General features: G+C 37.2%; 1 long non-coding RNA gene across 1 annotated transcript in view; it reads left to right on the forward strand.

The window, feature by feature from the left end:
• The window catches only part of LOC120921051, a 23205-nt gene extending 17450 nt beyond the window's left edge, over window positions 1–5755 (forward strand). Inside the window, exon 5 of the long non-coding RNA XR_005744825.1 lies at window positions 4152–5755. This is a non-coding gene — a long non-coding RNA (uncharacterized LOC120921051). The remainder of the gene's footprint in view (window positions 1–4151) is intronic.
• The last annotated feature ends 7583 nt before the right edge of the window (window positions 5756–13338 follow it).

The raw sequence follows: 13338 nt of genomic DNA on the forward strand, positions 1-13338 counted from the left end.
GCTGCGTAAACTGTTGGCGCTATATAAATCCTAAATAATAATAATAATATATATGCACACATATATCTTTCCATCTATCCATTTCATAAAAAAAAAAAACTATTTCATAAAAATAAAAAATAAATATATATATATATAGTAAAGCCCTGAGTAAACTGTTGGCACTATATAAATCCATAATAATAATAATAATAATAATAATAATAATAATAATAATAATAATAATTATGTATATATATATATTTTTTTTCCAATAATATCTTATAATACTGAAAGACCAGTCACAACACTAGGGTAGGGTATTTTTTTTTATTTGAAATGTTTTATTATTTAATTTCCAGCCACCATATTGGAAAGGCAAGGAGGGTTGCCTCGTCAATAATGTCTGACGTACAATGTATTTGGACTGAAATTACGTATTATCCCTTCCATCGTTTCTAAATAGTTCCGTGAGACTACTGTGTGATAATTTACAATGATCTCTGCCCCTATGGCTGTAAATATACCAAGAGATACAAATCTGAAGGTAATGGAAATGGCAGTTGCCTTCCATGTGCATACAGAGCCCGGTGTTATCATTGTGAGGCCAATCTGCCTGGGCTGGGAGCCATTCCTGGAAAGAAGCTTCCTCTCTCACGGAGCTATCTATCTATCTATCTATCTATCTATCTATCTATCTATCTATCTATCTATCTATCTATCTATCTATCTATCTATCTATATATCTATCTTTCTATCTATCTATCTATCTATCTATCTATCTATCTGTCTATCTGTCTATCTATCTATCTATCTATCTATCTATCTATCTATCTATCTATCTATCTGTCTGTCTGTCTGTCTGTCTGTCTATCTGTCTGTCTATCTATCTATCTATCTATCTATCTATCTATCTATCTATCTATCTAGCTATCTACCTTAGGGTGAAGTTTAATGATGGGTTCTTATGAGTATGAGTATTTCTATGAGTTTCTTTGCACACTGCACTCCTTTTCTCAGATATTAGGCTTCAGTTGGGCCTCTATCATGTTTGCCCATACATTTTGTATGCCCCCATCAGGCCCTTAAGGGGCCCACATCTGGCCCTTCAGTCTACAAGGCCATATAATATAAAACTTACACAAGAGCAATGACTGTTCCTCAGCTTCTATTACCCACGTCGGTTAACATTCATCCATTGACCAATAGATATGGACCATCAAGGGAAGTCACTAATGTGCCATACATGTTGTTGGCTTTGGCTAGCGTGGTTGATAAGTCAGCTAGGCCGCTGTTCAAAAACAACACATTCTGGGTCCGCGGTGTAACTGTCAGTCATAATCACTCCATTCAGGCAGATCATGCTCTATTTATTCCTCTTTGATGTTGGTGGACCTACAAGTTACAGTAAAAAACCCTAAAACTGGTAGTAGTTATTTGTTCTGGGACAGTTTGTATCAAATCTCAACCTTTTGGATTTGTTTCCTATATTAAAAACCTTGATTTGCTAAAGAATTGGGCACAATCACTTTGAAAATAGAATTTTCACTTAGGGTTGTGGTTTGTGGATGTGAGGAAGTTCTGCTGACTTCAATCATCCAATCATATGCAAGCAAAAATCTTGTCTGGTAAATTGTCCTTGTATGGGTTTGGATATTCTTCACAGAGTGAATTTTTGGTGCCTTTACTAAGATAAGTTAAAATTCCCTTGCAAAGTGAAAATTCACTTCTTAAAGGTATCATGGTCAATTTCTTCTTCTTAAATCAGGGTCAATGAGTCATATCTAAGACTCGAAGATAAAAATAGAAAAATAGGTAGGTTGTCCTTTACAAATATTTGGATTTTAGATAGCCTTCCTAAAGTTCAGTTTTGAAAGGCAAGTGTTGGTTGTTATGAGCAAGACATCTCTCCTTTCTTAAGCTTTTAAAGTGTATCCCTGATTATGCATGAAGCCCAAACCAGCTTTCCACTAGCTCCATATGTCTCTCCAGTACTCTAGTAGAGTGATTTACCCTACTTTTGTGACCATTGCCATCGGTTTTCACTCTTTTTTCTTAATGTTTAAGTAACCTTAATGATCATGCAGAGTGCAGCAGAAGGAATGAAACTCTTCTTTCTGTAAAGTTGTAGTGGGGCTCCATGAAAGGGGATGACAGAGCCAGGATCTCCTGTGGGGTATACTTGCTACTGGGTCTTGTATCGATACAAAAAGCCACTGGGTTACCCAACCAACTGGAGTCCCATATAGATACAAGAAGCCACTGTGTTACCCAAACTATTGGAGTCCCATATAGATACGAGAAGCCACTGGGTTACCCAGTCTACTAGAGTCTCATATAGATACGTGAAGCCACTGGGTTACCAAATCTACTGGGGTCCTGTATCTGTACGAGAAGCCACTGGGTTACTCAATCTACTGGAGTCCCGTACAGATACAAGAAAAGCCCCTAGGTTACCCAATTTACTTGAGTCCTGTATAGATAGGAGAAGCCCCTGGGTTACCCAATCTGCAGGGGTCCCATATCGATATGAGAAGCGACTGGGTTACCCAATTTTTCAGGAGTCCTGTATAGATACAACAAGCCCCTGGGCTACCCAATCTACTGGGGTTCCAAATTGAGATGAGAAGCCCCTGCGTTACCCAATCTACTAGAGTCCCATATCGATACAAGAAGCCATTGGCTTACCCAATCTTTTATAGTCCAGTATTGATATGAGAAGCCACTGGGTTACCCAATCTACTGGAGTCCCGTATCCATGCAAGAAGCCACTGGGTTACCCAAGCTACTCGAGTCCCATATTGATATGAGAAGCGACTGGGTCACCCAATCTACTGAAGTCCTGTATCGATACGTGAAACCACTAAGTTACCCAATCTATTTTCATCTATACAGGACCAAAATTTTAAAGCTCTGGGTGGATTCAACCTTAAAAGCTAATCCTTGTTGTGGCAGGGCATTGATCAATTAAGGTATCAGCACATGGATGTAAATATAGTACTTATACAACAATAAAGCACAAAGAACTTCCGATTTTGAAGCCATTTTGAGCATTAAAGGGTTAAATATGAACACTGAAGGGTTGCAGTGGAAGATTTGGCCTTGAAGCTTACTAATAAATGTGGCTGGTGGATAACAAAGGAAGCTGGGAGATCAGAACATTTGGATGGTGACAATACAGGACCCTGGCCAGGTCATTTCATAGGGGAAGGTGCTGTCCAAAGGCCAGGGATAAAAAAAAATCCCCTTCCCCTAGTACCTCCCCCTCTGACAAAAACAAATTGCTACAGGCCAGCAGTAAGTCAGGACTGCTGACATCCCCAGCCTTCTAGCCAATCACAGACAGGGAAAGGGAGGGGTGTGCAAAAGAATGAATGGGCATGCATTTCCCTAACACCCCCTAGAGCAGAAGATGTTTCAACGAAGCAACATTGGCAGACGCAACCTCTGAGCTACCGAGGGGGTCGAGGAGGGAACCCATCGAGGCAGATGGATCTCGGGAAATGTGTTAACCCCCGTGAACAGCCTTCCCGGAGGCTTTATTCAAGAGTGATCTGCATGATCTCATTTTTTTTTCTTTCTGGCACAAGACGCTTCAGATTATAATCAGCTAACGCTAGAATTCCTAGGGAATTTTCTCACCAAGACGTGATGGAGGGAAAGGAAAAAAAAAAACAGCTGAGCTTGACACCTCTTACATAACGCTGCCTTCTCAATAGCTATGATTGTGTATTACCATTCTTATCTTGTTCTGATTTGATACGTGGTTAATAATCTACGTGCGCGGCATGGAGCTTGGGCAATCTGGAAGCGGAAGACGGTCTTGGGTTTTTTCGTAAAGGTCTGACTCCTGAGAGAGCTAATAAATTGTAATTAATGAATCGTGTAGAAGATCTAGATCATATAGTGTGAGGTTCCCTTTGTATCATAATCGAAGGACGGCCTTGCTGCATCATTTGGCTGACGAGGTGGTGCGTTATTACGTTGTAGGCTTGCCAAGGTAGCGGTCTTGGGTATTCCATTTTTTTTTTTTAGCTAGAACGTTTTTATGCTGTTTTGTCCTTTTTGTGTCTTGGAGGTCATCGAAGTGTAGATGCCTAGGAAATAATGTGATAATGCAATGTGTTCGTTCTATAAGCCGGTAACATTTGTATTTTTTTTTTTTTTATTAGAAATCAACTCTTTGGAATACAACTCACGGAGGAAGACGCTGGCATTGGGACGAACAGGGGTTAATTGTTATCTTTGGTTATCTAGCTGTATGAGTGTTGTCAATTCTTCATAAAGCTAGATAACCGAAAGTAAAAATAACCCCATTACGCGCCTAGTCTATGGTAGTTTCAGCTGAAGGCACCGAAAAAAAACGTCAAAGGATACAAGAAGGAATTCTGGACCATCCTGGAGCTGATGGACTGTTAAAAAAAAAAAAAAAAGTATGTTAATTTGCTTCTGGAATATTATCTGGAGGTAGGACTTTTTTTATCAACCACCTTTCCATGAGGTATATAAAATATGAATGACCTTACCTGCTAAATTATGGACTGTTCCAAGACTCCACTGTTCTCGAATCAAGCCTTGGCTGGGGTGTTACAGGTATTAGGAAAAAAAAATAAAATAAAAAAAAAAGAATTTTCAAGACAGACTTTTAAAATATGGAAGTGAACAACTACAGATTGGATTGGTATGAATCAGGAATTTCTAATCATCTAACAAGGACATGACGCAATGTAACCCCTCTGAATGGAATATGGTATTTTATTTATTACCCAAAAACAAATCTTTATACTTTTGGTTTGGGAGCCAGCTTGGGACTAAAACGCAACAGTTTTGACAGACCTTTTTTTTTTATAATTTTTTTTATATATGTTTTTTAAATAAAACACTTTTTTGGAATTAAAACAAGCAAAAAAAAGAAGAAAAATAAATAATTTTCAGACAATATAACTTGTATAATCATCAAACTTTTTATTTTTTTGTCCTACAAACAAAAATATTTTAATCATTTTAATGTTTTTAGCATTTTTTATTTGGTTGGTTTATTTTACCCCAACCAACCAACACACAATTTGTGACAGTTGGGCTAGTTGAGTTGCTTAGCTCTTCTTTGATTTAGCCTGTATAATTAACTTGTTTTCCACTAGACTGGATCCTAAGAAAACTTTTTAGTTCAGTCTGTGGAAGCGACATTTGACCAGAGGTCTCTGCCTGCTGAGAAGGATTGGGTTTTTTAATCCCACCCCCCCCCCCCCCTAAGTAAGGGGATTAGGCAGTTAGAAAATGCCATAAAATGAAAGGTCTGCTGAAACAAGAGCTAAACACGGACAAGGGATATTTAACGCTCGTCATTGCTGCTCCCTCTCGCAGCTAATAGGGTTAAGTTGTAATTTGGAGAGGGTGATTTAAAAAAATAAATAACTTGGACCTAATCAGATTGGGACAGCGGAGGGTTAAAACAAACACAAACGAAACTTTTCTGTAGTTAAACCTAGCTGAATGAATTTTTAAAATAAATGCATTGATTATTTATTTGGAAGCCTTTGATTAAAAGGGATTTCTTTTTTCACTGGTGTGGAGTCATGAGTATAGTATTATTTTTTTGTCTTCATGAGTATAGTATCGAAACTATAGTAGTAGTCTTCAAACCTGTTGCAAAGGGAACATAGTCTAGTGGGACAGAAGTTTATGAGATTACTTTGTAATACAACAGAGAGAAAGACGTCCTAAACTGTTAATTAGTCCCAAGGAGTTTTCTAACTTGTAGTTAAAAAAAAAAAATCCTTGACTTTGAAAATGATATATGGTGGGCTAAAATATTGTGAATTTCTTTAATAAAAAAAAGGAGAATATGCCCCAAAAAGTAAGTAAAATCTTTGAGTAAGGCAGCCATTTTTGGGAAGACCAGCTACAAAAATTTTATATTTACCCTCAAATAAGTAAAAAAATAATAATAACAAATTTGGTGTTTATTGGATATAGTGGTTATGCCCATTCGCACATGGAGAATTCTGGATTGTCAGGGCATAGAGAAATTCATAATGTGTAGTGTTGTATGTCTTCAGAGCTCCATGAATTCAGTATCTCAGTATCTCATCAAATTATGCACGTTGATAGGCTGGTCGTTAGCTAAAAAAAAAAAAACCTGGTCAACTAATTGTCCGAAGGACTTTCATCACATCTATAATCTCCATTGATCTAGGGCCATGGAAAGTACGCCAGTGAAATGGCCTTGACGTGACTGTTGTGGGAAGGAAAATGCTAGCTGATAGTCTAAGATGGTGATAGAAGAGTTTCATAACTTGGTCCATCAAAAATTCGGAACCTTTGCTATCTGAATTTAAAAAAATGTACATTTTAAAATTTCGAAATTTTCCAAAAATAGTTTTGGTAAGACTTCAAAAAGCAGCACCCAGCCTTTTCCCAGAACAGTAAATTCACCATTTCATTGTACTAAATGGACCAAACCAAGTCTTGTGATGTCAATTGTATGGACTAATGAGCCAAAACATGGAGTGTTGTTGGTTTAATTCTAGCTTAGCTGAAAATTAAGTATTTTTTTAGTAGATTTATAACTCTATATGCTATATTTGCACCTATTTTATGAAAAATACATGCTGTTTTAAAAAAAAAAAAATATGTATAGTAGATAAAAATGGCTTGATAACCGCTTGTTGATTTGGTTCATGCAATTAATAAAATTATTTATGAGATGACGTAGAGGCTTGGCATATTTTTTTTTAACTGGCAAGGGAAATGTGGAATTGATCTGTATGGAGTTTAATGTATACATCACGGGGAAAAATTACTGAAGAGGGATATTTTTTTTTTTTTTTTATTGTATCCAATATTATTACATCACATTATTGGAGAAGTGGATTTTTACATATCATGTTATAAATTATTATTATTTAATGCGTTTTTTGACAGCTTTAATGTTAACATTCTAGAATGTTCTGAGATACGTACCACCTCCTACTGAGTCACAATTTATTAAATCTATGTTTTATGTTTCATGATACGTATTAAAAAAGTCTTAAATAGTACTACTCTAAAAAAAAAACAGTACCAAGGCTCCTCCACAAAGCTCGAATGGGAATCTCCATATTTGCAAATATAAAGTTTTATTTTAAACTTTTGATTAAAAAAAAAAAAATACAGGGATAGGCCAATCAGATATTTATGATACTAAACACTTAAAGGCACTACATTGCAAAAATATATATTTTTTAGCTTATGATTTAAAAAAAAAAAAAAACATGTATAGGCCAATCAGACATTTATGATACTAAACACTTAAAGGCACTACATTGAAAAAATGCAAAAATATATAATTTTTAGCTTATGATTTAAAAAAAATGTATAGGCCAATCAGACATTTATGATACTAAACATTTAAAGGCACTACATTGCAAAAATATTTTTTTTAGCTTATGATTTAAAAAAAAAATACATGTATAGGCCTATTACACGCTTATGATATTAAATTTTAAAATATTAAACTTATAGGCACTACATTGCAAAAATGCAAAAACGTAAGGTTTTTTTTTAGCTTTTAATAAAAAATAAAAAAATACATGTATAGGCCAATCACACGTTTATGATATTAAACACTTATAGGCACTACATTGCAATAATACATTGAAAGTCTTATGCCGCGTACATATATATATGTATATCTGTGTGTGTATGACTGTGTGTCCCAAACGTGTCGAGATCCTACGGGGTAAAATGACCGCACCAGCCAAGCAGACACTGGCTGGAAAAAGCGCCTAGAGGCGATTCAGTTCACATGTGTAGCGCTATACAAGTCATTCATTCATTCATTCATTCACACACGATAGGTTAAACCGATGAGAACGGTCTGATGGACCGTTTTCATTGGTCAAAATCGATCGTGTGTGGGCCCCATCGGTTATTTATCCATAGGTTAAAAAAAAGCAATCTTGTTTTAAATTTAACCGATGGATTCCTAACCAATGGGAAAAAAACGATCGTTAGTAGGCACAACCATCGGTTAAAAATCCACGCATGCTCAGAATCGACGCATGCTTGGAAGCATTGAACTTTTTCAGCACGTCGTTGTGTTTTACGTCACCGCGTTCTGACACAATCGTTTTTTTAACCTATGGTGTGTAGGCTCGACGGACCATCAGTCAGCTTCATCGGTTAACCGATGAAAAAGGTCCATCGGTCCGTTCTCATCGGATGGACCGATCGTGTGTACGCGACATCACCCAATGAGTTGGTGATGTAGTAGGTAATTAAGAGACTGTTGCTCATGTTGAGGCCTCAACCTCTGACTAAATTTGATATATGGGATATTAAATTACTCTGACAGTCTGAGGTGCCATCCCAGCAAGAATGGGAATGAAGACTAACTGTGAACAGGATTTGTTTTCCTTTTCTTTGCCAGCAATGGAGTTAAGATATCTTACAGGTTAATTTTTATTTTAATGCCCTAAGATTAAAAGATACGCCGTACAAATCACTTTTCTTTACCTGTAGTTTTTTTCTTTTTTTATTATCTCACAAGCCCTTTGAGTCTTTTTCCAGTTTCCCAAGTGGCATTATATATTGCCTAGGGTTTAAAAAAAATTTAGTCAGTAGACCGTCTCAGCATGGTGATGAGAAAATTGGACAATTGGACAAATTGGGCAATTGTTGTTTCCTTTGGATAGTTCCATGTAGTCTTTGTACAATGAGGATTATACAATTCATCTAAAATTGTATACAAATTTTCAAAAATATCGGAATCTAAATGCTTTCTGATTCAATCAAGCCAATTTGTGAGTGTCCATTATTTTATAAATTCCTTTGGACTTATACCCTTAGGCCTCGTACACATGATAGGTTAACCTGAGGACAACGGTCTGATGTCCAAACCGATCGTGTGTGGGCCCCATAGGTTATTTAACCTTAGGTTAAAAAAAAGCCAACTTGCTTTAAAATTAACCTATGGATTCCCAACCGATGGGAAAAAAACGATCGTTAGTAGGCACGTCCATCGGTTAAAAATCCATGCATGCTCAGAATCAAGTCGACGCATGCTTGGAAGCATTGAATTTCATTTTTTTCAGCACGTCGTTGTGTTTTACGTCACCGCATTCTGACACGATCGTTTTTTTAACTGATGGTGTGTAGGCACGATGGACTATCCGTCAGCTTCATAGGTTAACCTAGGACAACGGTCCTTCAGACCATCGTCCTCTGGTTAACCTATCGTGTGTACGAGGCCTTACAAGTTCCTTCATTCCTTCGTAAGGTGACCTTTGTGAAAACAATGATCTGATTACCGCCAGGTCAGTGGGCCTCTATCTGCTTTGAAAAAGCTGATTGAACATGGGTATTTTTTTTTTAAATTATATCCTACTTTAAATTTTGACATTGAAGTAGACATGGTTTTAATGGCACCCTGGCAAGTTCCATGTACACAGACATGGAACCCCTGGAAATTGGACTAAGAACATCTAAGTACATGCCTGCACTGGATTGTTGCTCTGCGTACACAGCATCCCCCATTCCCTATTGGAGAATCGGAGATTTACTGCACTGCAGATGGCCATCGGTGTAGGATGGATGTAGCGAACATCACGCCCCGTTGACTTGACACTCAAGAAGATGGAGCCTTAAGTAAACCAATGCATATTATTTACGTTTATCTATTTGAGGGCAAAGCATTTGAAGGTCATTTTTTAACAGTTGACAGTAAAATTGTGGTTAATAATAAAATACTCAAAAATTATGTTAAATAAATAAAATAAAAATTTGTTTTCAAATATTATATACAAACACTTGGCCTATAAAGACAAGCATGTTGTTCTGTGTATCAAATTACCCTGCAGTGGTACGGAGCAATTTAATAATCTGTGCTAACCCAATGTGCAGAAGGCATGTTAAATTGATGTATTTTTTTTTTTTTTTTTAGCTGTGTTTTAATGTAATGATTTCCATGTCTGATTTTGCCTGTGTTGTGTATAAAAAAATCCCTGTGTGAGTAACAGACCTCCACATGCATCCCTCATTGTAATTATTTTGAGGGAAAAATAATTGCGTTACATCAAACATTTGGCAATTGCGTTTTTGCCTTGAAAGATGACAGAGAGCGGCCTAGCTCGTCTATTTCAAGTCCACTTTTGTTTTAACATATTTTTTTTTTTAATCCTAATCTTTCATTCGCTAATTCGGCTGCTCGTTTTGGCAACCAGTCGAGATAAACATTCCTAGAATCAGAAAGTGGAAATGTAAACCAGGGATTACATAAAGAGGCCAAAGTGACCCAGTTTAACCCGAAAATGCATGGTTTCCAATGCAGGTGTACAATTGTTGAAAAGATAACATGGGATGTTCATGTAGTAGAAAATGCAAATGTCATAGATTCTGGTTTATATACGTATTAGAATTGACCTTGAAGAGTACATGTAAAATGTTCAAACCTTTCCATGGCCTTTCCATGGACGGTATTTCACCCATATTGATGGGTGTCTCTAAACTAGCCTTTCTCAACCAGGGTTCAGTGGAACCCTAGGGTTCCCCCAGGGGTTGCTAGGGGTTTCTTGAGTTCAAACCATTTCATGGCTTTGAGGAGCATGTCATCTACTGTCCATACCTCAATTACATACACATATTAGGTCTAAATGAAGCAAACCTCAATAAAAATGTTTAGATAAACCCAACAAACAGCCCCTACCTTGGACTAAAAATTTAATTTTTTATTTCACCCATATTGATGGATGTCTCTAAACCAGCCTTTCTCAACCAGGGTTTATTTGAACCCTAAGATTCCCCCTAGAGGTTGCTAGGGGTTCATTGAGTTCAAACCATTGCATGACTTTGAGGAGCTAATTATCTTCTGTCCCTACTTCAATTACATACACATATTAGGTCAACATCAGGCAAACCCCAATAAAATACAGATAAACCGAACAAACAGCACCTACTTTGGACTAAAAATGTAATGTTTTATTTCACCCATATTGATGAGTGTCTCTAAACCAGTCTTTCTTAACTAGGGTTCCTCAGATGTTGCTAGGGGTTCTTTGAGTTCAAACCATTTCATGGCTTTAAGGAACATGCCATCTTCTGTTCCTACTTCAATTACATACACATATTAGGTCTTCATTAGGCAAACCCCATTAAAAAATATAGATAAACTCAACAAACAGCACCTACTTTGGTTTATTTTGCCCATACTGATGGTGTCTCTAAACCAGCCTTTCTCAACCAGGGTTCTGTGGAACCCTAGGGCTGCCCCCGTTAAAAATATAGATAAACTCAACAAACAGCACCTACTTTGGTTTATTTCACCCATACTGATGGTGTCTCTAAACCAGCCTTTCTCAACCAGGGTTCTGTGGAACCCTAGGGCTGCCCCCGTTGTTGCTAGTGGTTCCTTGAGTTCAAATCATTCCATGGCTTTGAGAAGCATGTCATCTTCTGTCCATTGTTCAATCACATGCACATATTAGGTCTACATTGGGCAAACCCCAACAAAAATTCAGATAAACCCAACAATCAGCACCTAGTTTGGACTTTAAACATATTAATGGGTGTCTCTAAACCAGCCTTTCTCAGCCAGGGTTTCCCCAGGGGTTGCTAGGGTTTTTTTGTGTTCAAACCATTCCATGGCTTTGAGGAACATGTCATATTCTGTCCCTACTTCAATTACATACACATATTAGGTCTACATTAGGCAAACCTCAAAAAAATATATAGATAAACCCAACAAACAACACCTACCTTGGACTAAAAATGCAATTAATTATTTCACCCATATTGATGAATGTCTCTAAACCAGCCTTTCTTAACCAGGGTTCAGTACAACACTAGGGTTGCCCCAGAGGTTGCTAGGGGTTCCTTGAGTTCAAACCATTGCATGGCTTTGAGGAGCATGTGATCTTCTGTCCCTACTTCAATTACATACACGTATTTGGTCTACATCAGGCAAACCCCAATACATTACAGATAAACCCAACAAACAGCACCTTCTTTTAGCCTTTCTCAACCAGGGTTCAGTAGAACACTTGGGTTGCCCCAGAGATTGCTAGGGGTTCCTTGAGTTCAAACCATTCTATGGCTTTGAGGAGCATGTGATCTTCTATCCCTACTTCAATTACATACACATATTAGGTCTACATTAGGCAAACCCCAATAAAAATACATATAAACACAACAAACAGTACCTACTTTGAACCAAAAATATATATTTTTTAATTCACCCATATTAATGGGTGATTCTAAACCAACCTTCTTTAACCAGGGTTCCGTGTAACCCTAGGTTGCTAGGGGTTTCTTGAGTAATAAACAATTTCTGCCTCTTAACCACTGGCACCACTGATCTTTTTAGCTATCCGTAAGGGGGGATTTTGCCCAATGACCACAAATGTAAGGACCATTCTTCCCGGTTACCATACCACTAATGCACCATAAGCTGTAGATAGAGTAATTATTAGCAGGTGTTCCCTGAAACTGGAAAGTTATTTAAAGGGTTCCTTCCCGTTAAAAAGGTTCAGAATAGATGCTCTAAACTGTGTTTTCTTGTAATGGGAGATGGCACAAGGCAATATTCTAGAGCAGGGATTCTTAACCAGGGTTATACATAATTCTTGGGGGTACAGCAACCAAATTATTGTTGTGTAGGTCCGACCCAATCAGAAATTAGATCACTCAACTTGGACGTCTTCCCACTTCCTAGTATTGCCAATTACAATTTTGGCGTTCACCTTTTCAGTAACTGTACCGTAATTTCATGTACCAGAGTTATCCATACTCCTTGGGGGTATGGGTACCAAATTATTGTTGTGTTGGACTGAATTTCAGAATATTAAAAAATAAATGTAGTTAGATTATTAACAATATTTTTCATTAATATGGAGTGAGGTGAGGAGGCCCCCAACCAATTAGCAATCAGATCACTCAACATGGATGTCTTCCCACTTCCTAGTATTGCCAATAAATATGTTGGCGTTAACCTTTGTAGTAACTGTACCTCCATTTGATGTACTGGAGTTATTCATACTCCTTGGGGGTATGGGAACTAAATTATTGTTGTGCTGGACTGAATTTTTTAATAATTTTATATTTTTTTAGCTAGATTAGTAATTATAATCCACTAAGGTTTTTTTTTAATATACAGAGATTAAGCATTTCAGTTCTAGAGGTCACCAGGGGGGTGGAAGCAAAATAATAACTTGGTTTATATTTACACTGAACGTGGGCACTAAACACTTGCAAATATAGGATTGTATGAAGGAGCAGGCACAAACTGCTGACTTCTTTTAGGACCATACATGTAAAGCATCTACAGTGTGTGCTAGATTTCACCAGTTGGGTTGTCTGGTATCTTTCTGTATTTCCATGACCAGA

This window comes from Rana temporaria, chromosome 13 (assembly GCF_905171775.1).
Source record: "Rana temporaria chromosome 13, aRanTem1.1, whole genome shotgun sequence".
Classification (NCBI taxonomy): Eukaryota; Metazoa; Chordata; class Amphibia; order Anura; family Ranidae; genus Rana; species Rana temporaria.